Source organism: Lathyrus oleraceus, chromosome 5, assembly GCF_024323335.1.
Source record: "Lathyrus oleraceus cultivar Zhongwan6 chromosome 5, CAAS_Psat_ZW6_1.0, whole genome shotgun sequence".
Lineage (NCBI taxonomy): Eukaryota > Viridiplantae > Streptophyta > Magnoliopsida > Fabales > Fabaceae > Lathyrus > Lathyrus oleraceus.
The window spans coordinates 592,526,462-592,550,794 of NC_066583.1; the positions used below are offsets into that span (position 1 = coordinate 592,526,462).

Sequence of the window (24,333 nt, forward strand, 5' to 3'; positions counted from 1 at the left end):
TATATATATATATAATATATATATATATATATATATATATATTATATATATATATATACAACCTAGCTAACCTTCAATGGGATAAATGTCCATTTCTTATGTAAACTTTGAATATACTCGCCAACTATGAACATTATCATCTTTTTTCTTATATACGCTTTCAAAATATACACATATCATCGATATCATTTTTATTTTTTTCATGTACTTTTTAATTGGTATGACAAATATAGGTATTGTTAAATTTTATATTGAGGATGAGTTTCAAATATTTTACTTTTTATTACTCCACTTCTTAAATCATCCATCCGTAGAGTTATGTAATCTACTTATATTAATACAAAGTCATAAGATTAAAGACTTTTCATTATTAAATATGTTATTATGGGTTATGTTTTGCCAATTATTTTCTTTGAGATTGTATTTTATTTTTCTCAATTATATTACTAGGTTCTTGTCCCTCTTTTTATTTAGTTTTATTTTGTGTTTGTCAAATTGCATCTTTTTTTTATTGTTTTGTTTTTTTTTTATGATGTAATGGCTTTACTTAATTAAAAAGAGTTACGTCCATTGTTATAAGTTGAAGATCAAGAGGGTGTTATGTCCCAACTAGTTATGCAATTAAGAATTCTATAGAAAAAATATATGTATTATCATCTTAGATACAAAGTCACCAAATTTATTTAATTAATTTTATATAATATTTTATTATTGAATAAACAATTTATATTTAAAGTATAAAATTGAGGAGAATCAAATTTATCAAAAAATTATAAGGACATTATATTAGAGTAATAATATATTAAAAACTACTCCTAAATGAATACATATATTTTTTGTTTATAAAAAAAACCTAATTTCTAGATGCCCATAACAACCTCGAATAGAATTAAGGGAAAATAATATATTATACATATATTGGTCTAGGCCACGTGCTTTTTCTAATATCAAAATTAAGCAACGTCCTTGTGGTCATGATCAACGACAACATCTGGAACAAACTTTGTCCAAAACCAATGAGACTTCCACACTTTATTCATTTCTTCAATTGGGACATTATTTGTCTCGGGAAAAAACATGACAATGAAAATTGTCATTATAAGCACAAATCCAGCAAAAAAGAAGAAGAGTCCAAACTTCAAGTGACAAAGCATAGTAAGAAAAACTTGAGCAATAACAAAGGTGAACAACATGTTCACAGCAACATTGGTAGCTTGGCCTGCAGAGCGAACCTCAAGGGAGCATATTTCACTAGGAACTAACCATCCCAATGGACCCCAAGACCATGCATATGCCGCAACATACGCACATATGAAAAACAAAAGAAGATTGGCTTCAACATGTGTAAACGAGCCTTCACCGCTAACTCCAAACTTTATAGCAATCATGCTTCCACAATAATCTACGATCAATAATCATAACATTTATATTATTTATGCTTGTAAAATGGATTAATTTGAATGGTTAATATAAAGAATTAATTATTAGTTAAGTTGAATTTGTCACCTGGCAAATAAACATTTGGACACCACCTTCAAGAAAACAAAATCTTTCTTCCAAACTTGTCCACGGTGAAGATGGAGACCAAAGTAGCAACAACATTGACACCTCCGGTAATTACTGAGGACATGAGGGAAGCATCATTTCCAAAGCCCAAAGTTTTGAAAAGGACAGGCGCATAAAACATGATCACGTTGATGCCTGTGAGTTGTTGGAAGAATGGAATGAAAGAGCAAAATGTTAGTTGAGGTCTGTATCTCAATTGTGTAATATTCTTCCATGGATGTTCCACCCTTTTGGCTTCCTCACTAGCATCAATTAGATCTTGGAACTCCTCGTCGACATTATCTATGCCACGAATATTTTGCAACATTTTCTTAGCTCCTTCTTTTTGGCCTCTTTCAATCATAGAGTTTGGTGTGTCGCCTAAGAAAAAAGATCCTATACACAATAAAATTGCAGGGACAGCTCCGACACCCAAAGAAATTCTCCACCCACTCTCGAGATTGGAAGTAAAGTAGTTGATAATGTTTGCCCCTAGGATTCCAATAGTGATCATCATTTGGAAGCCCATGTTGAGTGCACCTCTAATCTTTGCTGGAGCCATTTCAGACAAATACACTGGAACTGACTGTTTATGAGTAACAAAACATGATATGCAATTAAACTTGCTATATTCTTGATCCTTTATACATAAAAACATAAAAGCATAAAAATGATAGTGATTTTTACCTGATTACAATATCCTACACCAAAACCAAGTAATAGGCGACCAATGATAAGCATTTCAATATTGACAGCAAAACCATTGAGCAATGCACCAACAAGAAAAAACAAGCCACCTGTAAACATTGAGGCCTTGCGTCCTAACATTCTTGTAGTTATGGACGCAAAGAAAGAAGCTATTAAAGCTGCAAGATACAAGGAAGATGTGAACAAAGTAAGGAGCTCATTATCAAATTTGCAATACTGGCTCTCGTGTCCAGATTCATCTTTCATTTGTTTGTAAACACCAGGGAAGAATTTAATCAAGAATGGTTCCATGGAAGTCACTCCTCCTGTAATACCAAGATCATAACCAAAAAGAAGACCCCCCATGGCCGCCACCAAACATGTGACCAAAACAAACATTGTAACCTTCCCCTCATATTGCCTTCCATTTGTTGAAGCAACTAAAACTCCACCCGCCATTGTTTAAATTTTTGTATCTTAAAATTTAGGTATTTCTATGATGATGACTGGAGCTCAATTTTTCTCTACATATTAGATGTTACAATTTATGATTATTTTATACTGTCAATAATTTCTAATAAGATAATAGGAATTTGTAACAAACATACAATTTTTTCAACAATACATATTAATTTAGCATTTTTAATCGCTTTCATCCTTGTAATTTGTTAAGTTATGAGCATTATTTCGCTAGATTTGGTGTCAATACACTATTATAAGATTTAGATAAGAGATCATTCTTGTACTGAATTATCAAACTTAATGATATGATAAAGATCGTTAAATAAATCTTAAATGACACTCTATTAATCTATTTATAGTATAGTGGAACACCTAATTGAAAATTTATTTGAATCTCATTTTATTACAAAAATAATATCATTAAAATTTTAAAATTATTTTACTGTGAATTGTTTATTAAATCTTAAATTTTAAACTTTTTAAATTTTATTTGTTTAAATTAATAATCAAATATATAAATCGTTTAACATCCCAAAATGAAAAAAATAGAAATAAATTGACGTTATTATTATTTTCATGGAATTAATATTGAAATTTTTTATACGACTATTATTTGAGACCATTTATTTCTTTTTTTAAAAATAATTTTATAGTATTACATTTAAAAAAATATATATTCTAATGAAAAATAGGTTTGAATAGTTCTTCATAACTTTTAGATATTAAAATTTTTAAAAAAATCACTTGAAATTTGAACTATTTTTAAATGATTTTTCTAAAAACTAATTTTGAGATATATTTTTCTTAAAAACTATTTATTTTAGTGTTTACCATGGCTAAACATTTTTGGCTTAGTAGGTTTGGATTTGGAAATCTTCCCCTCAACGAACTACTACTCATGACTATGGTTGCATTCCCCGTTCTTATTGATACTTGAAGTAGAGTCGTTATATTTATAGACAAATATAACCAAAGTAATGCGTGCTTTTTGTTTTTTGCATACAAAAGTGACATATATAAGCGTAGGCATTGCAAAATCAATCAATAAGTGATGTGTTCTGTTCTGGACAAATGTCAGGTGTTGCATTCAAATTGGTGGGTTGATGAGGTTATTCTAAAAGCCTGTGCGAATAATGGGGGTCTTAAAATTATCCCAAAGACACTCATATTTGATTCGCTCTCTCGCTCGATCTCCCTCAGTTCTCGCTCTTCTCTCTCTCTCTCTCTCTCTCTCTCTCCTCTCTCTCTCTCTCTCTCTCTCTCTCTCTCTCTCTCTCTCTCTCTCTCTCTCTCTCTCTCTCTCTCTCTCTCTCTCTCTCTCTCTCTCTCTCTCTCTCTCTCTCTCTCTCTCTCTCTCTCTCTCTCTCTCTCTATCTCTATCTCATTTTTATAATTTTTATACACACAAACTATTAACAATATCAACAATTTCATTTTTATTTTTATCATCTAATTCTTTATTTTGTACGAAAAATAAGGTCTTATTTCTTATATACGCTTTCAAAATATACACATATCATAGATATCATTTTTATTTTTTGTCATCTACTTCTTTAATTGGTATGACAAATATGGATATTGTTAAATTTTATATTGAGGATAAATAAGAAATATTTGACTTTTTATTACTTCACTTCTTAAATCATTCATCCGTAGAGTTATGTAATCTACTTATATTAATACGAAGTCATAATATTAATGACTTTTTATAATTAAATAGGTTATGATGGGTTATGTTTTGCCCATTGCTTTTTTTGAGATTGTATTTTATTTTTCTCAATTATACTACTAGGTTCTGGTCTCTCTTTTTATTTAGTTCTATTATGTGTTTTTCAAATTTCATCTTTTTTTTATTCTTTTGTTTTTGCTACGATGTAATGGTTTTATTTTATTTAAAATAATTTATGTCCATTGTTCTAAGTTGAATATCAAGAGGGTGTTATGTCTTAACTAATTATTGCAATTAGGAATTCTATAAAAAAAATACATGTATTATCATCTTAGATACAAAGTCACAAAAATTATCTAATTAATTTTATAAAAATATATTGTTAATGAATGAACAGTTTATATTTAAACTATAAAATTGAGGAGAATCAAATTTATTAACAAATTATAAACACATTATATTAAAGCAACAATATATTAAAAGACTATTCCTAAATGAATACAAAAAATTTTAAATTAAATACGTGATGCCCATAACAACCTCGAATAGAATTAACGGAAAATAATATATTATACATATATTGTTTTAGGCCCTGTGCATTTTCTAATATCAAAATTAAGCAACGGTCTTGTGGTCTTGATCAACATCAACATCTAGAGCAAACTTCGTCCAAAACCAATGAGACTTCCACACTTTATTCATTTCTTTAATTGAGATATTATTTGTCTCGGAAAAAAAATAACAATGAAAATTGTCATTATAAACACAAAGCCAACAAAAAAGAAGAAAACTCCAAACTTCAAGTGACAAAGTGTAGTAAGAAAACCTTGAGCAATAGCAAAGGTGAACAACATGTTCACATCAATATTCGTAACTTGACCTATAGAGCGAACCTCAAGAGAACATATTTAACTAGGAACTAACCATCCCAATGGACTCAAAGACCATGCATATGCCGCAACATACACGCATATGAAGAACAAAAGAAGATTGGCTTCAACATTTGTAAACAAGTTTTCACCGCTAACTCCAAAGTTTATATCAATCATGCTTCCAACAACAATCTACAATCAATAATCATAACATTTATATTAGCTATGCTTGTAAAATGGATTAATTTGAATGGTAAGTATAAAGAATTAATTATTAGTTAAATTGAAATTGTCACCTGGAAAATAAAAATTTGGACACCACCTTCAAGAAACAAAATCTTTCTTCCAAACTTGTCCACAATGAAGATGGAGACAAAAGTAACAACAACGTTGAAACCTCTGGTAATTACTGAAGACATGAGGGAAGCTTCGCTTCCAAAGCCCAAAGTTTTGAAAATGACAGGGGCATAAAACATGATCATGTTGATGCTTGTGAGTTGTTGGAAGAAATGAATGAAAGAGCAAAATGTTAGTTGAGGTTTGCATCTCAATTGTGTAATATTCTTCGATGGAAGTTCCACCTTTTTAGCTTCCTCACTAGCTTAATTAGGTCTTGGAACTCCTCGTCGACATTATCAATACCATGAATCTTTTGCAGCATTTTGTTGGCTCCTTCTTTTTGGCCTCTTTGGATCATAAAGTTTGGCATGTCGCCTAAGAAAAACGATACTATAGACAACAAAATAGCAGGGACATCTCTGGTACCCAAAGAAACTCTCCACCCACTCTCGAGATTGGAAGTAAAGTAGTTGATAATGTTTGCCCCTAGAATTCCAATAGTGGTCATCATTTGGAAGCCCATGTTGAGTGCACCTTTAATATTTGCTGGAGCCATTTCAGACAAATACACTGGAACTGAATGTAATTAAACTTGCTATATTCTTGATCTTTTATACATAAAAAGATAAAAGCATAAAAATGATAGTGATTTTTACCTGATTACAATATCCTACACCAAAACCAAGTAAGAGGCGACCAATGATAAGCACTTCAATGTTGACAGCAAAACCATTGAGAAATGCACCAACAAGGAAAAACATGCCACCTGCAAACATTGAGGTCTTGCGTCCTAACATTCTTGTAGTTGTGGAAGCAAAGAAATAAGCTATTTAAGCTGCAAGATACAGGGAAGATGTGAACAAAGTAAGGAGCTCATTATCAAATTTGCAATATTGCCTTTCGTGTCCAGGTTCATTTTCATTTGTATGTAAACACTAGGGAAGAATTTAACCAAGAATGGTTTCATGGAAGTCACTCCTCCTGTAATACCAAGATCATAACCAAAAAATAGACTCCCCATGACCACCACCAAACGTGTGACCAAAACAAACATTGTAACCTTTCCTCATATTGCCTTCCATTTGTTGAAGCAGCTAAAACTCCACCCGCCATTGTTTAAATTTTTGTATCTTAAAATTTAGATATTTCTATGATGATAACTGGAGCTCAATTTCTTTCTCTACATATTAGATGTTAAAATTTATGATTATTTTGTACTGTCAATAATTTCCAATAAGATAATAGGAAGTTGTAACAAACATCCAATTTTTTCAAAAATACATGTTAATTTAGTATTTTTAATCGTTTTCATCCTTGTAATTTGTTATGTTATGAGCATTATTTCGCTAGATTTGGTGTCAATACACTATTATAAGATTTGGATAAGATATCATTCTTGTATTGAATTATCAAACATAATGATATGATAAATAACATTAAATAAATCTTAAGTGACACTATGTTAATCTATTTATAGTATAATGGAAGAACTAATTAAAAATTGAGTTGAATCCCATTTTATTACAAAATTAATGTCATTAAGTTTTTAAAATTATTTTAGTGTAAATTAGTTTATCAACTCTTAAATGTTAAACTTTTTTAATTTTATTTGTTTAAATTGATTACCAAATATATAAATCGTTTAACCACTCAAAATTGCATGCAACTTACAAAGGATTACGTAAGACTAAAATGAATCAATAGAACTAAGTTGACTATATTATTATTTTCACACGACTACTATTTGGGACCTGTCATACCTCAATCTTGCCCCACTCTTTTGCCAATTTCTTTTTCTTTCTTTTCTTGCTAAAACTAAATCCATGTGATACACGATAAAAGTTTCATCTGATCCTCCTTACATTTCATTTTACTTAATGGTTCAAAGTTTATTTGTTAATCATTATATTTTGTTGGTTTGTGAGTTATAATTGACTATTGATTGACTATGATCATTTCAATATTCTTAACAATGCTCTGGTCAATGTTGACTTTTATCTTTACTGTTGACTTTTTCCACACATTGACTTTTATCATAATTGTTTACTTTATCATGACCATTGACTTTTTTATTATTATTGATTTTTCGTCATTGATTGAATGTTATTGATTTTGAATCATTATGAACAATAATCATTGTTGACTATTTCCTTATTATTTATACTTTGACCATCATTTGACTTTTATTGACTTTTTAGAAAGAAAAGAAATATCTTCATTCATGAGTAATTGGAAAGGGATCAATTACAAGAAAAAACTGCAAAATTTTGGTATAGTTGAATTTTAGTCAATGATTTATTTTTTGGTCAACTATTGACCATTGACTCAATTTTGACTCCTGAATTTTCCTATACCTATTCTACAAACATTTGACCAAACGATTCATCATTATTTTCATAAATCAATTATTTCATGATTATGTTACAAATGCTAATTTCCAACAACTCAAGATTTTATCTTCCATCAAGCTCCATTCCCATGGCATTTTCTTCATTTTTTGATGTCCCCTCAATCTTATTTTTTCATCAAAATGATCACCTTGCTACAAGGAAGAAGGTACACCAAGTTAGACATTCATATCATGGATTAAAATCATCAAATTGCTAAGGAAAAGTCATAAAAAATTCTGCACGACGACACAAAATTATGCACTGCACAAAAATTATGCATTATTCCTTAAATTCAATACTTGTTTTTTCAACACTTTCCAACATTGATTCATTCCCCAAAAGTCAAAATTTGATCCATAAATTTACACCATTCAAAATTGCACTTTTTCAATGCAAAATTACTTCTCAAAAGCACTCAAGGTCATGGGATAATTCACCAAAAATTCATGACAAAAGTGGCAAAAAAAAAAAAAGGCAAATACATTCAAAAATTCCAAGTTTCATGCCTAATCACCAATGACCTTCTATCTTAATTTCCAACTTGGTACTTTTGCAAAACTCAATCATCATTTGCATCTAACTACCTATGCATACACAACCATTAAATTATATAGTTAACCCTTAACCCCCATAACTATCAAACTAACACAAATTCCAACTTCTATATTTCAGCCAAATCTCTATTCAATCGTAGCCATTCATAAGAACCAATCCCAGAATTAAAAGTAGTGATTCGCAACTAAAGCTTACACTAATTTCCAACAATTAATAAATCTCTTACTTGGATCACAATCTAAGGGTCATCATTCCTCACAAAACTCTCAATTACTTCACTACACTTAACCAACTACTAACTTCTAAACTAACATAAATCATAACTTCCAAATTCTAGTTTGAGATAATTATATATTTAATCTGCTGAATTTTGTTCGTCGATGATCTTTTTCATTAGTCTACTTTTTTTTTCTTCTTTTGGTTCTCCTTCACAGGTTCTTCCAACTTTCACTCCTTGTTTCCTACATTACCACACTACATGATAATGTTAACATATATCATTCCATTCACTTTAAGTCACCTCTTGTGTAGATGAAGTAATTCCGACCTGCATCTTATATTATTAACATTATGACACTACATGATAACGCTAACATTATGATACTACTTTTCTTTTTCTTTTTCTTTCTTTTTTATATTATTGTTATTTTATTTTACTTAATATAATCACTGCATGTCATATTTGATTAATGCTGAATTTTAATTTAATATATAACTTATCCACATGTCAAGTGTTAATTGGTGATTGGATTGAGTTCTATAAAATAATCTTGTGTGCATGCACATAAATCTTACCATGTTTCCATTATTTGTTTGAATATTAATTGAGTTTATTTATTTAGAATATATTGCGATATCATATCTCACGAATTAATTCTACATCCATGCTACTTTGTTTCTAATTTTGTATCATCATAACTTAATTAGATATTTGGGAAGTTCATTAATTAATTTCTTAGTTTATTAACCATTTTTATATTAGTTAGTTACTTTTATAGTTCATAAAATGACTAATTAATTAATTTTCTCTGCAAGCCGATTAATTTGATCTAATGCAAATTTGAGTGTTACGATAATAAGAAATTGAGGATTATCTTCAACCTTAATTTTCTTCCCTTAATTTCATGATTGAGATTACTTTTTGAAATGATTTCTTGAATCTTCTTGATGTAGCTTGACTTATAATCTTGCATGATCCTTAAGGGTTATCAATTAGACGAGTAAATCCCTTAATTATTTAATTTAAATTAGAAATTTTGGAACTTGTAGCATTACATGCTCCCTTAGAATCCTTTTCAATTAGGTGATCAAAAGTCCCTTGATCACTTAATTTAAATTTAAAAAATTAGGACTTGTACCATTACATGTTCCCCCTAGGTCAATCCCAATTGCACTCACCTTTAAAACCCTAGAAATAGGTAAGATCAATGCATGGTAACTTTAGCTTTCATTCCCTTTATTTGGTATCAGATCCCATTCTCCTAATCTTGTCCTTAACTTATCCAATGTAAAACTAGAATTATTTTGCAAATATACTTAAAACACTTAAAACTACGATGTGAATTATGCGTCACGAGCCTTAAGAAATGGAGAAAGAATAAGAGGGAGTATTCATATCCTTATTCTGAATATCTTTGGATATGGGACGTATGACCCAGTTGTTCAAAGTGTTAACCTCCATTCATAGACTTTAGTGTAATTCAAATCAAGGTATTTTTCATAATAAAATGAAGAAAAATGAGGAGAGTGTAGACTCTCTCTCTCCGAATGATTCAGACGCTCTTGCAGAGCTCCTTTTCTGAATATTCGTCTTCAGACTAAAAATAATCATTACCAATATCAAAAACATTTCATAATGAAACTATTTTGGGTTAATCATCATTTGTTGCTTAAAACGCTTCTATTTGGGTTAATCATTATCTCTTAGTTAAAACACATCTCTTTGGGTTAATCATCATCTCTTGATTAAAACACCTCTCTTTGGATTAATCATCATCTCTTGATAAACACACCTCCCTTTGGGTCAATCACCATCTCTTGGTTAAAACACACATCTCTTGATTTATACGTCATTCCTTGGTTAAGACACCACTTTCAATTTCCTATTCTTGGTTAAGACACCATGTTTACATTTCGTTCTTGGTTCAGACACCACCATCATAATTCCTTGTCCAAAAAACAATTTGTTTTCATAAAAGAACTGTTATAATCCATTCTTTAGCAATCAGACTAACAACTTAGAGAATCCGAACCAGGATCAAACAACTAACATCAAAATACTTCTAGGATACAATTATAACATTGTTCCCTAAAATCAACCAACAAACACTCATTTTCTACCCAAGAACTATGGAGCTCTGATTTTCTCATTGCAGCATGAGAATACGTAAGAAGAAGGATACAAAATCTTGGAGAGAAATTTAATTCTCAAGGAGTATTAATGAAAAGATTTTGAAAAATCAAAGGCATAAGGCCTAGGTTTCTAGTTTGAAAACAATGTCAAAGTTTGCATAAAAAGAGTTTGGCTTGGGTTAGAGTGAGGAGAAGAGGAGAAGAGCTAGTCCTAAATCATACAAAGATAAAGAGAGAGGATAAAACCCTTGGAGTTCCTTTTCTTGAAATCATAAAGATGATTCAAGATGCTCCTTTCCTTTGGACTTAGCAAACAATCAAGCAATCAAACAATTTAGAATCAATCTCCTAGGATCTCCAATTGGCTTGTCTCTCTTAACTTGGCTACTCATGACAATGGTCCTCCTTACTATCTCAAGATGGAATCCCTATCACACAAGAGCAAACATCAAAAAGTTCACAACACAATAAGAGGAATGGACAAAGAATGAGTTTAGATTAGAAGTCCTTAGAAATCAACTCTTAGATTTAGCATTCTAAAGGCATGAGGCCTAGTTGATCTTCAACAAATTTAGCATTCTAAAGGCATGAGACCTAGTTGCTCTTGAACTCCTTTAAGCATAGGTAGGTCCTAATTCTAAGTCCTTTCTCCTTTTTGTATTGGGTTCACACAAACAAACACAAAACAAACACAAGACAACAATATATTTATATACAATAATGAGCTCAAATGAGCAAAAGGAAAATGACATAAACATAAAATATGTGCTCAAGTGAGTAAAGGGAAAAGTAATATGAATAAATGAGTAAGAAATAAAGTGCATTAAAGTAAATTGCAAGAAATTAAATGCTCAAATTAAAGTTAGTAGTTAGTGGTTATGTTAGTTTGTCATAAGATAATTTAGCGCTATGTTAAGCAATCGTAAGTGGACTAATGTAGTAGTCACACCTATCTGAGGTCGGTCAATAAAACTATAGGCAAATAAACACAAGTTAGAGATCATGACTAGTAAGCCAAGCTCCTACAACTTGTCATGCCAAAAGAAAAGATGATGCCTTGTATGGACTTTAGGTTTTTTGCTTGACCAAGAAGCAACCTATCTTGGACACAAAGCAACTCACTTGATCTTGGATCAAGTTGAGTTTGATTTGAATCAAAGAAGGTTAAGTCTTTCATATGTCAAGACTAACCATAAGACATTAACTCATTGGCCAAAAGAAATGAGATGAAGATGAAATGAAATGGAAAGAGAAATAAAGTGTTAAACACAATTGGTAAAAAATGAATCAAATCATCATCAACCAATGTCAAACAGAAGAGAAATGAAGATTAAAAGTCAATAAGTCAAATATATTTTTTTGGTATTTTTGGAATTAAAATAAATGCAAAACTAAAATGGACAAAATATGGTCAAACCTCAAATTCAATTCAAATCAACTTCAACAAGTCCAATTAAATTCTCATAGGTCTAACATGGTCAAACAAGGTTTGACAAATTTTCTCAATAATTTTTGAAATCAGAAACTATTTAAAATCAATTAAAAACAATAAAAATAACACAATATGAATTAAAATCTCAAATAAATCTCAAATCAATTAAGAAATTGATGAGACTATTTTTCGTTGACTTATCATGATCCATATGTGTTAAGAAAATATTTTTGGATTTTTTCAGATATCAAAAAGTATTTAAAACGAATTAAAAACTATTAAAAACCAAATAATTCACAAAAGATATTAAATGAAGTCACAAAAAAAAATAAAAAAAAAATATGAAACTAGATTTTTCAAGAAAAAATTTGGTGTTGGTCTCATATTTTTGTGACTTCAAATAAAAATTTTATAAATTTTTGAAAATAAAAGGAATTAAAAGAAATTAAAATAGAAATAAGAAATGGAAAAAATCCAAAGCGCTTGGATGAATTCATTAAATGACGTGGCCACGATCCTAAGGCTTAGAGGCGCGGTCATACCATATGCATTGGTCAAGCGTGCAACATATGTATTTAAAACAAGTTAACACGGTCAAAGGCTGAGATTATAACGTTTGAAAGAGATCCAAGAGACCTGAAGCATCCACGTGGGGATGGTGGTGGAAACCACCATCTTCTCCGGCCAACTAACTGTTTTCGGCCACCACGCGCAGGGATTCAAAAGTTAATAAAAATGAAAAAGTAATTATCAAAATAAAGTTGGGGTGATGTACATCACCCCTGTAACCTTGGATCTTCCTCAATGTTCCTATTTAAAGAGAAACAAGAGCTTGAAGATCATGGTGTTTGATCTGAAATGTCACGATTCATGAAATTAAGACCACCACTGGCCTGCCTCTTGCTTGAGGACTTCAAAAAACAGTTCAAACCAGAGAAATTCACATCATACAAAAAGATCTAGATCAAGAAAAATTGAGGTTCTACCTCTGAAATGCAGCCTCAAACAGCACGACCTCTCCAAGCTTTTGATCCCAATTTGATCTGGAAGTGTAATGATGATGCAAGGCTAAGGAATTAAGACTTGAAGATCAACAAAGGATGTTGAAATTCAAGCTTGAAATTGAAAATGAAAACTGAAATTCCTTTGAGTGAGGGTGTGGTTTCAATCCAGCAGCGTTTCAGATCTCCTTCAGGTTGTTTTTTGTATGAGCAAGAGCTTCTATTTATAGCTGAATGTGATGCAATATGGTGTTTTGCTCGTGTGCATGAAACTTGGACTCTCCATGCATGGGCCTGTACAGGCGCTTGCAAAGCCCAAGAATGAATGGAAATGCATGCTGAGATCATGTAGAAATGATTTGGACGTGCAGCTGGCTTGGCATTAGCTTGTAAATCAAGTTATAAAGTGAATTGCACAAATGGACATAAACTTTAAGCTCTTTGAAACTCCCACATGGAAAATCCAAAAATGGTCATGTGAGTAATGGTTGGAAAGCTCTTGGAATAAGGAACAAAAGTTATGTTGGGAAAAAATCCATTGGAGTTTGGAAATTTATGAAAACTGGCTGTGAAGTTTAGGGTACAAAACATGTCTAGGTTCCCTTTGAAAATTTTTGCCAAATGCAAGCAACTTCAAGCCCTTCTGTTTCAATGATGTAAGCCTCAAATGGAAAAACCTCCAACATCAAAGTTGTAGATCGTTTCAATATGATCAATTTAGACTCAAATTTTGCATCATTTGGATTTTTAATGAGGAAGTTATGGGCACTTGAAGTTGGATATTTTTCAAATTCAATGACTTTGGTCCAAAGTGACCTATAATGTTTTGTATTATCACATGTGTTTCTTTTAAGATTATGGAATTTTGTCCAACATAACATTTTAAGTAGACACCTTAAGCTTTCCAATTCATTTGGTATCACCTCAAAATCATAAAAAATGAAGAAGTTAGGTCCTTAGGAAGTTGACCTAAAATTAGGGTTTCAGTCAAAATGACCTATAATGTTTTGAAATGAATGATGACCTTCCAAGTTTCAAATGGATTTTTGATAACATGAAAGTTGTTCATATGATTCTTAAGAACAGTTTTTCTCTTGGGGTCATCTTCATTTGACAAACACATCAAAAGGTGTATCTTAGTGATCCTCAGTTTAGTCAGATGACTTGACTGGTCAACTTCTCAAGGCCAAACTTCAAATCTTGATGAATGAATGATTGAGGATAACCACATAAGCTCATCTATGCATAAAATAATGAATTAAAGAACTTCCCTTGATTGAATTTGATCATAGGTTAAGGTTGCTTCATGAGCAAGGAATAGTTAATGCATAGTTGAATTAGGGTTTCCTTGGGAAACAATCCTCAAGCCCTTTAGGTTATCTTGATCAAATTGGAAAATTGAGATACTTGGGAGACATATATGATGATTAGGAGATTTGTGAACCATTGTCATGCTTGTTTTCATCTTCATCTAGCCATTTCATTGAGCTTAGGAGCCTCATAGGAGCAAGGGATCACATGATTACTTGAGCTTCAAAACAAAAAAAGTTAGTGACATATTTTTGTGCTTTTGGTTAGTAAACAAAATAAAAAAAGCAATAATATACAATACAAGCATGCCATGTGATCTCAAACCAACTCACACAAGTCCCACCCCTAGGATTAAGGAGCCACACATGCTATGATCCTTGAGGCAATGCATTGAGCAAATGATATGATTCCATGAGGGATCTTAGGGTCAAAATTAGGGTCTTACAATGAGCATAATTATAACCACAATCTGGACCACGACCATGTGTGCATGCACGATTAAATATTAATATTTAAAATAACATTTTTGTAAATTCCATTATTTAAAATAACACAATAGTAAACTTGATTGATACATTAGTCTTAAAATTATTTACTTAAAAAATATCAAATTTGTGATAAAATACATCTTGCATTTTCTTTTACTTGTTATAAAATCTAAATCGCTAACTCAATCAAAATCATGAAACAATAATATTTCAAACAAATTTCAATCTCTTGACACAATAATAAATATAAGGATTAATAAATTCTAGTATTTTAAAAATAACAACTAATAATTTAGAGTGTTTTACTTCAACAGAAAAAAATTCTCTACTTCCTTCCTTATGTGAAACAAAAAATTTCTTACTCCATCTTAAACGAAAAATAGCAAATAGAGTGTTACAAGTTCTTCAAGAACTATACACTTTTATTTTTCTATCCTTCAGAGATGATATGCTTTATAAGTTCTTCAGGAACTATATAAATGATTCTTTTACAAATAATGATCTAAAAATTATAAGCATCATTCTGGGATGCGTTAAAATTATTTGTGTCATTCTTCTGGAATAACAATCTTTTGGCAACTTTTTAAAATTACAAAAAGTCATCAATAATAGTATACTTTTCTAATGTTAAATAAATTATATCACATACTCAACTATTTTTCTTATTTCCATGATTCTAAATAAATGATGGTTCAAGATTAATTAGAGATGGAAGTGAAAGAATCATACATGAGAGCTTCGTACTGATAACGTGTTACAAAACTAAATAAAACAATATAGAGATCAAAGAGAGAAAGTGAAGAGAGAAAGTAATATTATATTATCTTCTTCAAAAATACACTTTAAATTGCAATGTGGATCTTATTTGTAGGATCTAAGGGAGATGGAAAATCACAACTATTAATAGGAAATAGGAAGATGAAAAGAAGAATAAGGATGGACATCCACTTTTATCTTTATTCATAGCATTCCAAATATGGAAACAATTATGATAATTGTACATAGATTTATACAAATTATTATGACAATTCAAAGTAAGCTCATCTAAACCATTAATGAGGTTACTTCTTCTATCATGATAGAGTACTAGTTCACAATAGTGAAAATTTATAAAACTTTCTAAATTTTAGAGATGTATCTCTGAACGCACCCAAACTACACACCTCCAACGCTTTAGTGAATGAGTCATTCAATTTTGCACAAAAATATTTCCGGAGATGCATCTCCGTAATAATCCTTATTTGAAAACTCAGGGTTTTATGCTCAGTAGGGTGGGAATAGGTTTAGGTCGAGTTAGTCTTTGTCAAGCCTGAGTTTGACATACTAAGAAATTAAAAGTCTAAGTCTGGTCTGTAGCCAATCATAAGCTTATTTTTAGGCATGAGCCTAGCCTTTACAAAGGCCCGATTACTAACCTAATTAAAAGCATACTTCATTAGAACATCTACAAATAAGCAATTCAACTAATGTTAAATAGACTAACCAATTAAAAGATCAATGAGACTAAATATTTGTTTTCATTTACTCATTCGAGTTTACCTATCTATTAGCATAAGTTTTGTGATATTATTTGTTTGAGAGAATTTATGAAAATAACTTATGACAACAACTTATGACATTGTTCATACTGTTATTTCAACTTATCTTCATAAGTTTTTCAAGATAAATAAGTTTTATTTTTGAATTTTAATTCAAAGAGAGAAATACAATATAATAATAAAGTTATTCATGTTTATTTAAATAGGTCGGTATGATAGGGCTTAAAAGGCTTTTTTAGTGGCATGTGGCCTAACTTTTTTTAGCTAAATAGGCTTATAAAAAAGTATAGGCATTTTCTACTTTAAAAAAGTATGGTCTGGCCTAAGTCTGTGTAGGCTAAGTCGTAGGCCCTTGTTAGTTGGTCTAACCTATTCTCACCCTAATGCTTAGTGAGTTTTACGGAGATGCATCTCCGAACAGGTTTTAATTAATATAAGTCGCGCCATAACCTTCTATCGTCCTTATTCCTTTTCTATACTCTCAAACATACTTTAGAGTTCGTGAGCAAGAACCAACAAGGTCATTTTTCAAGCTTCAACGTGACTTCTACATCATTGCAATTAATTCCAAGATATTCCATTCACCCCAGTCAAGCTTTCTCATAACAACTCTCAACCAGTAAATGTTGTAAATCGATGTCATCAAGAACAAATCAAAATATGATAAAGATTGAGTTTCTTTAACAAACACAAGAAACCATATTAGGTTTTACGAGAGAGAGAGAGAGAGAGGGAAGGAAGAAGAAGAATCGGGATTGGTTATAAATGTTTTACTATTCACTTTCTCTATTAGGATTCAAAGATTACAAGTGAATATCAACAACCCACTCTCTATCTCTCTATAACCTGAGAGAAAACAATATATTTATATACTACTAAGCTAACTTAAGCAACAAGATAACTTAAACAATTGAGCCCAACAGACTGGCCTAACTCGACGTGCTAACTTAAAAACTAAGCTAACAAATTTTGATAGCATGCTTGAACAAACTTCGACTACAGCATGCACAACTTCTATCGAACCATGAAGTTATCTTTGTCGAGGCTAGAGTTTGACCCAAATACCACAGTAAAATTTTCATTTCATTTCTATTTTTGAGTTGTGATGCATGTATTGGGTAAAATAGGTTGTTTAAAATGCATTATGTTATAGTTAAATTCAAAATAGGTAGTTTGTATAGACATGCATTCATGTTTCTTGGTATTTAGGGTATAATAGGTGAGTTTCTGGTTTTTCTACAAAATCACGTTTTTTTATAGATATGCATCTCTGCTTTTTTCTTTCCTGATTATGAATATGCATCTCCGAATTTGACTTGCATTAAGTTTGATATGAATTTCTGTTTTGGATTATAGGAACAATGGCTAAAAATCAGGACAAACTAAGGCACGGTCGTGTATCCTAACATGCATTCGTTCGTAGGGAAAGGGAACTGTACTCGAGGCCACAAGTTAGTGCTAGTTTATTTAACACGGAAGCATCGACTTCACATGGTCGTGTGTCTCAAGCTTCACAAGGTCGCTTGTCTCAGGCCTTGATCTCCCGAGGGAACGTGTCTCCTGCTGACCTTCCAGCTTATGAAGCCCATGAAGCCCAACAGGAGGAACCTACTGCTTCTACTCTCGTTCCTGATAGTTTTCTAGGAGACCCATATGACACCTCTTTACTTCCTCTCTATGTTGAACATGTTGCTAGGCATGTATGAGAAGGTGGGGTATATTTATTTACTTTTAAACTACATATGTTTCATACTAATTGAGTTGCGATTGATGTTGATATATTTATTTTTACATAAGTATGAAACAAAAAAAATCGTAAACCATTCTAGGAAGATTTTGAACCTGAAATAAAATGTATACGCACAGTTTCAAGATGTGGTATGTTACTCTGACATGCAGGTTTATGCGCCACTGGATATATATGGCTTTTAACCATGGCATGTTGGCGGATTTTGTGGAGAGATGGCACAAGGAGATGTCATCTTTCCACGTCCCTCATGGTGAGGTGCGCATCACCCTTGATGATGTCTCATGACTTCTGCATCTTCCGAATAGGGGAAATTACTAAACCATTACCATATCAACAAATCTGAGGCACTTGAATTGATGGTAAACTATTTGGGATTTGATATAGGTGAGGCCTAAAAGGATATTGATGCCACGAGAGGCATTCATGCCCGATTTTCATACCTAGAAGAATTGTACAAATACCACATGGTTGCTTCAATGGAGGTCGAAGGTGATGACGAACAGGTTTTGTTTTATAGAGAAAGTGCATTGAGGTCTTACTTCATGTACATGGTTGGCACAACAATATTTTATTGAAAAAATGCAACATACATTGATGTTGTCTATCTGATATATTTCACCGACTTAGAGCGGATCCACGAGTATAACTAGGGGACACATGTTTGGTTTATTTGTACTCCAAACTAGGTAAAGCTTGTACTTGAAAGACAAGACAAGTGATAGGAAATTGCATGTTATTTACGATAATATATTTGCAACCTTTATTGCTACTAACATTTTTATAACACTTGTGATACACTATTTACTAATATTTTATTTGAATCATTTTCAGTCGTGGATCATCTCTCACTTTCCTCACATATTCGGTTGGGAACCTGAGAAGGAGTACATTTAGGATTGGCCACGTGCTTATGCCTTTGCCCTGTTTAGATGGAATCAGATGATAGAGTCATATGGGGTGTTTGTTGGTCACATTGTAGTATATGACATATACTTATGCGCGTACGAAGGTCACTGTCAGATGCATCTGTTGGATGACATAGCCTTCTACTCTATAAGGTTGGCTTGTGGGTCGTCGTTGATATATCAACATCTGCCTGAGCGGGTCATGCGCCAGTTTGGATTTCTTCAGATTATTCCAAGACCTTTATTTGTGTCTGCTCCTTTGGCAGTCCTCTGAGAGATCTTGATGTCATACTGATGATTTCTATAGTTATCTAGTACCGTATGAGGCATGTAGAATGCCAGCCCCTAATCCTTGGGTTGCTGCATAGGGCTACATCCATTGGTTCTATCAGGTGTCACATCTTTACATGACACCAAATGTCGCAGGAGCACCACCTAGACCAGCTCATCAAAAGATATTGAAAGATGAGTTGGATATGGATGACCACGCCTGTAACACCCCGAATAAAATAAGAGAATTATTTAAATTAAGTTAATAATATATTTATTAATTTAATTAAATAAATTGAATTATTGGATTATTATTATTATTATTATTTGGAATAATAATTAGTGGAAAATATATAAGTTGGAATAAGAGAAAAGGGTTTTCATTTTTGGTAAAGAGTTTTCACGTGAAACAGAGAAGCGGCTGAAAAGTGGAAAGTGGAGAAAGGGCAAAGAGGAAGAGCTAGAGAGCAAAGGTTGAAGAACGGAAAAGCTTGAAGCTTAGAGATTGCCGGATTATCCCAGGTAAGGGGGGTTTATCGTCGTTTACTGGGTATTATAGATTAACATGTCATGGGTAGTGATAAACCGTTGAAGTGACCCTAATTGGGATGTTGAATGCTGAAATATTGTGATGAATAAGTTGTATTAAAGCTGTAATTGAGTCCGTAATTGTGTGAGTCGTGTTCCCCCGAACGTATAGCTTTTTACGGAAATTGAATCGGAGGTCCGGAAGTCCTCCAACGGCGGAAAATGCGGAGAACTCTGCATTCTGCCTTGTGTTAGCGCAGGAACTGCTGTTTTGTCTGCGTTAACCGGTTAACCCAGGGCGTTAACCGGTTAACACTGTTATATTTTGTGGAAATGTGCTGTTTTGCCTGCGTTAACCGGTTAACCCAGGGCGTTAACCGGTTAACACTGTTGCGTTTTGCCAGAAAGTGTGTTTTGTCCTGCGTTAACCGGTTAACCCAGGGCGTTAACCGGTTAACACTGATGGAAATTTGAAAAATTGATATTTTTAATGTTGTGAACCTAATTGGTGATTGGCCTATTATCGTTAATTGTGATGAGTAATTTTGTTGGATTTATGTTATGAAGTGTTGATACAAGTATGTTGCTGAGTTGTTCCGTGTACGGAAAGTTGTTGAAAATACTGAGTTGTAGGCTTGGTGAGCCAAAGTTGATTATAAGTTGATGTGTTGAAAACATTGTTGTATTGCTATTATTATTATGTTGTTGACAGTTTAAAGTCGTGTATGCCATGTACATTCATATGCATTAAGTCGGAGCTTTGCTCACACCACGTTGGCCTGGATTGGCAAATTTTAAGTTGAAAGTTGAAGGCTTATGCCTTGATGCCCAATGAAATGGCAATGATTTTAAGTTGGGAGTTTTACTCCGAATGGTACCACATGCATGACGAGTCGAGTCTCATTAGAGTTGCATTGTGTTGGCTTGTTGTATGGATATTTAATTTAATTGAGGAGTGGAATTGTGTTGATATTAAGTATGATGTTTGAGTTGATGTGCCGTTACTGGATGTATGTTACGATTAGGGTGATGAAATGTGTGAATTTACTTAGCATTACATGATGATTTATAATGCTTATTATATCGATTGAGGAACTCACCCTTACAACTATTTTTCAGGTAACGAACAAATGAGTTGAATGGAAGCTAATGCTTGGAGTCTAGTGTAGTCTCCTAAGTGGGTCATGCTCTGATAGATGTAACATCGGGAGGGAACATTTTTAATATTGTTGTTGATGATTGTTGAACCAGTTTACATGTAGTATGTTGCATGTTTTGAATGATCGATTTGATCTCTATCCGCTGCGTATTGTGCAAATGTTTTATGTTTTGAGTTAATGAAAGAGCATGACAGTATTGTGGTGTGAAATGTTGTGTGACACCCTTGATTGCATATTTACTCTGATTGATATATGTTATTTTAATTATATACTTGGGGTATTTTAGAAGGGTGTTACATTAGTGGTATCAGAGCAGGTCGGTCTGTCCGGCCAGTTGTCGTGTCGTTACTGTCTAACAATTGTGTATTGTTACTAATCTAACTTTTAAGTTGTGTTGTATTGATAAGTTGGAATGGCTGGAAGGAATGATGCTGCAATGGCTGCCGCAATGCAAGCAATGGCACAAGCTGTGCAGAACTTGCCAAATGCTGGTGGTGATGCTGGATCACGTAGCTTGGCGACTTTTCAGAGAGAGAATCCGCCGGTGTTTAAAGGGAAGCATGATCCAGATGCAGCCTTGGGATGGTTGAAAGAGATTGAGAGAATCTTCCGTGTTATGGATTGCACTCCAGCTCAGAAGGTTCGGTATGGTACTCACATGCTAGCAGTCGAAGCCGATGACTGGTGGCTAGAGACTCACGAGAGGTTGACCGTGGCAGGTGAAGTCATTACTTGGGAGGTATTCCGCAGGGAATTCATGAGAAAGTATTATCCGGAAGATGTCCGTGGTAAGAAGGAAATTGAGTTCCTTGAGCTGAAGCAAGGAAATATGTCTGTCACTGATTATGCTGCGAAATTTGTGGAGCTGTCCAAATTTTATCCTCATTACACTGGTGCTGGTGCTGAATTTTCAAAGTGCATCAAGTTTGAAAATGGACTGCGCTCTGAAATTAAGAAGGCTGTTGGGTATCAGAAGATACGCATTTTTACTGAATTGGTTGATAGCTGCAGGATATTTGAAGAAGACAATAATGCTCATTACAAGATTGTCAGTGACCGCAGGGGCAAGCAACATCAAAATCGTGGCAAGCCGTATGATGCCCCAGTGGGAAAAGGGAAACAAGGAGCTGCTCCGGCTCAGAGGACTAGTAGGGGAGGCGCTCCTGCTGGTATAGTTTGCTTCAAATGTGGTCAGGCTGGTCATAAGAGTAATGTATGCACTGCTGAAGTAAAGAGATGTTTTCGCTGTGGTAAGACTGGCCATGCAATAGCTGATTGCAAGCACAAGGAAATGATTTGTTTTAATTGTGGCGAAGAAGGGCATATTGGAAGTCAGTGTCAGAAGCCAAAGAAATCTCAGACGGGGAAGGTGTTCGCATTGACTGGAACTCAAACCTCCAGTGAGGACAGACTTATCCGAGGTACGTGTTATATTAATGGCTTTCCTCTTGTAGCTATTATTGACACAGGTGCGACTCATTCCTTTATATCTTTGGATTGTGCTGTGAAACTTAAGTTAGAGATATCTGAGATGTTTGGTAGTATGGTAATTGATACTCCTGCGAAGGGTTCAGTGACTACTACTTCGGTTTGTTTAAATTGTCCTTTGAGTATTTTTGGTAGAGACTTTGGGATGGACCTAGTGTGTCTTCCACTAGTGCAGATTGATGTTATTCTGGGTATGAACTGGTTGGTGTTTAACCGAGTTTCTATCAATTGTTTTGATAAGACGGTGGTCTTTCCTGAGATTGAGGAGGGAAAGAGTTTGTTTCTATCAGCAAGGCAAGTGAATGAAGAAGTAGCTGATGGGGCAGAGTTGTTTATGCTGTTAGCAACTTTGGAGGCTAAAGATAAACTGGTGATTGGCGATCTAGCCGTGGTGTGTGATTTTCCTGATGTGTTTCCGGAAGAGGTGAATGAATTACCGCCAGAGCGGGAAGTGGAGTTCTCGATTGATTTGGTACCTGGTACTAGGCCGATATCGATGGCTCCGTACCGTATGTCTGCTGTTGAGTTAACTGAATTGAAGAGTCAGTTGGAAGATCTGTTGGATAAGAAATTTATTCGTCCGAGTGTGTCACCGTGGGGTGCACCAGTGCTATTGGTTAAGAAGAAAGAAGGTACGATGAGGTTGTGTGTGGACTACAGGCAACTGAATAAAGTGACGATCAAGAATCGGTATCCTTTGCCGAGGATTGATGATTTGATGGATCAGTTGGTTGGTGCAAGTGTGTTCAGCAAAATAGATTTGAGATCTGGGTATCATCAGATCCGTGTGAAAGCCGAGGATATTCAGAAGACTGCTTTCAGAACAAGGTATGGACATTATGAGTATTCTGTAATGCCTTTTGGTGTGACTAATGCGCCTGGAGTATTTATGGAATATATGAATAGGATTTTCCATCCGTACCTAGACAAGTTTGTTGTGGTGTTTATTGATGATATTTTGGTGTATTCGAAATCTGAAGAAGAGCATGCTGAACAGTTGAGAGTGGTTTTGGGAGTTCTACGAGAAAAGAAGTTATTTGCTAAACTGTCTAAGTGTGAATTTTGGTTAGGAGAGGTAAGTTTGCTGGGTCATGTGATTTCAAGAGGTGGTGTTGCTGTTGATCCTTCTAAGATAGAAGCGGTATCTAAGTGGGAAGCTCCGAAGTCTGTAGCTGAGATTCGAAGTTTCCTTGGTTTGGCTGGTTATTATAGGAAGTTCATTGAGGGATTTTCTAAGTTGGCGTTACCATTGACGATGTTGACTAGGAAGGGGCAAGCGTTTGTTTGGGACTCAAAATGTGAAGAAGGTTTCCAAGAGTTAAAGAGAAGGTTAACTACTGCTCCTATTCTGATATTACCGAGTTCGTCGGAATCATTTGAAGTTTTCTGTGATGCTTCAATGTTGGGTTTGGGTGGCGTGTTGATGCAGAATAAGCAGGTTATAGCTTATGCTTCAAGACAGCTGAGGGTTCATGAGAGGAACTATCCGACGCACGATTTAGAGTTGGCGGCTGTGGTATTTGTTCTGAAGTTATGGAGGCATTACTTGTACGGGTCAAGATTTGAGGTTTTCAGTGACCATAAAAGTTTA

General features: G+C 33.4%; 2 pseudogenes; both read right to left on the minus strand.

The window, feature by feature from the left end:
• Positions 1–953: 953 nt before the first annotated feature.
• On the minus strand, positions 954–2,691 carry LOC127083334 (sugar transport protein 10-like; annotated as a pseudogene).
• A 2,287-nt stretch (positions 2,692–4,978) lies between these two features.
• Positions 4,979–6,687, minus strand: LOC127082275 (sugar transport protein 10-like; annotated as a pseudogene).
• Between the last annotated feature and the right edge of the window lie 17,646 nt (positions 6,688–24,333).